Consider the following 2,758-nt stretch of genomic DNA (forward strand, 5'->3'; position numbering starts at 1 on the left):
AAAAAAGTCATTCTATAGGCCAAGTACTTGACCTTTCAGTTCTATCTTTTGGATTGTATCGGAACTTTAGCCTTATAAGTTGTAGCCCATAATAAATACATTTCATTAAGTGAACAACAATCCTATAAGGCAAATATTACAATTTGTATTATAGTTATGGAAAAACCACACAAAACTAATTGACCCATTCAGAGCCATGCCGGCTCAGCAGTGTAGTGGAAAGAATTAATCAAGCTGGGTTTGAATATGGTTGGCACCTTCCATTACCTCTCAACTCTGACACCTTAAGGTCTTTGAAATTCAATTTCTTCTTTGTCAAATGGGCATAGCAATATCTACTTTCAAAGTTACTGTGAGAAATATGCAAGATGCATGTGAAAAAGACTGGCACTTTATAGGCTGTCTATAATCAGATGTACAAAGAAGTCCCACATTTCCAACAAGAAAAGAAAGTGAAGTTGCTCAGGCATGTCCAACTGCTTGCCACCCCATGGACTGTAGCCCACCAAGCTCCTCCACCCATGGAATTTTCTAGGCAAGAGTACTGGAGTGGGTTGCCATTTCCTTCTCCAGGGGATCTTCCTGACCGAGGGATTGAACCCAGGTCTCCCACATTGAAGGCAGACACTTTACCATCTGAGCCACCATATATGTGCTGCTTAGAACAAGGTTTGGAATTTATTGATTGTAGACTGTGACAGGTGTCTTCCCAGTAACCCGGTAAAGGGAGTTTTCTGCTTCCAAACAGATGCAGATGGACATGACTGAATTTTTAATAGTATGGACTGTGCCTGTCAGGAAACTGACTGTCCATGCAAGACTGCAGGTCAGTTAGGATCCTATAGATGCCCACTGGGTAGGTAGTCCTGCCAGTGAGAACTGAAACCAAAAGGCAAGACGTGGAATAAGCAATGGATCAGGCTCTCAGGTCTCATGGCCACCAGTTCAGAAAAAATAATAGGAAAAAAAATAGTGCATCCTCTATGTTTCCAACCCTCAGTCGGACAGGCACGGAGATGCTACTGAAAGTAACGCCATGAAGGCTGCCCAAGGAAAACCCCAGGTTCTGTTCCAATCTGGTTCATGATGATAGTGCTGGGAAAACGACATTCACGAAACGTCATCTGATGGGTGAATCTGAGATGTGTGTAGCTCCTTTGGGTATTGAGGAATATCCTCCTTGTGCTCCACACCAACAGGGGGCCTATTAAGTTCAATGTATGGGATTCAGCTGGTCAGGAGAAATTGGGTGTTATGTCCAAGCTCAGTGTGTCATTATAATGTTTGAGGTAACCTCCAGAGTGACTTACAGGAACGTGCCTAACCAGCACAGAGATCTAAGACCCATGTGTGAGACCATCCCTATTGTGTTGTGTGGCAACAAAGCGGATAGTAAGGACGTAAAGGTTAAGGCAAGTCAACTGTCTTCCACCAAAAGAAGAATCTTCAGTAGTGTGGCATTTGTGCCGAAAGTAACAACACCTCTGAAGAGCCTGCTCTGGCGTGCTGGAGGGCTGACCAGAGACTCTGACTTGGAGTCTGCTGCCGAGCCTGCTCTTGCCCCGCCAGAGGTGGTCGCGGACCCAGGCTGAGCAGCGCGGTAGCAGCATGACCTAGAGGCTGCCCAGACCACTCCTCTCCCAGAGGGAGAGGGCGCCCTGTGAGAACGTGAGGCTGGGGCCCCACGTCAGAAGTCTCGCTCTGTAGGCAGCTGTCCTGTGATGTGAGCAGTGCAGTGTGTTTCCCACTTTTCTATACAGTGAAGCAGAACGTGTGTTTGATCTCTGGATGCTGAAGGAGGCAGGTGGGCTTCAGAGTGAATGTGGAGGTTAAACAAATGCCTTCACTTTTCGGACCTGCATATTTAGGTGTTTTGGAACATCATTGCTTCCTCCTTCAGTTTCAAATATAAAACTGCTATAGTTAAATTGAAGAAAGTAAGAAAAACCACTCATCCATTCAGGTATGACCTAAATCAAATCCCTTACAATTATACAGGGGAAGTGACAAATAGATTCAAGGGATTCAATCTGATAGACAGAGTGCCTGAAGAACAATTGACAGAGGTTCATGACATTGTACAGAAGGCAGGGATCAAGACCATCCCCAAGAAAAAGCAATGCAACAAGGCAAAATGGTTGTCAGAGGAGGGCTTACAAATAGCTGAGAAAAGAAGAAAAGTGAAAGGCAAAGGAGAAAAGGAAAGATACGCATTGCAATGCAGAGTTCCAAAGAACAGCAAGGAGAGATTAAGAAAGCCATCTTAAGTGAACACTGCAAAGAAATAGAGGAAAATAAAAGAATGGAAAAGTCTAGAGATCTCTTCAAGAAAGTTGAAGATACCAAAGGAATATTTTGTGCAAAGATGGGCACAATAAAGGACAGAAATGGTATGAACCTAACAGAAGCAGAAGATATTAAGAAGAGGTGGCAAGAATACACAGAAGAACTATACAAAACAGATCTTCACGACCCAGATAATCACGATGGTGTGATCACTCACCTAGAGCCAGACAGCCTGGAATGTGAAGTTGAAGTCAAGGGGACCTTAGGAAGCACCACTATCAACAAAGGTGGTGTAGGTGACAGAATTCCAGCTGAGCTATTTCAAATCCTGAAAGATGATGCTGTGAAAGTGCTGCACAGAACACGCCAGAAAATCTGGAAAACTCAGCAATGGCCACAGGACTGGAAAAAGTCAGTTTCCATTCCAATCCCAAAGAAAGACAATGCCAAAGAATGCTCAAACTACCGCACA

At 44.2% G+C, this 2,758-nt stretch overlaps 1 pseudogene; it reads left to right on the forward strand.

Moving 5' to 3' along the window:
- Positions 1-1,036: 1,036 nt before the first annotated feature.
- On the forward strand, positions 1,037-1,664 carry LOC104993119 (annotated as a pseudogene).
- Positions 1,665-2,758: the final 1,094 nt, after the last annotated feature.

The sequence above is a fragment of the Bison bison genome, unplaced genomic scaffold, assembly GCF_000754665.1.
Source record: "Bison bison bison isolate TAMUID 2011002044 unplaced genomic scaffold, Bison_UMD1.0 scf7180017864233, whole genome shotgun sequence".
Classification (NCBI taxonomy): domain Eukaryota; kingdom Metazoa; phylum Chordata; class Mammalia; order Artiodactyla; family Bovidae; genus Bison; species Bison bison.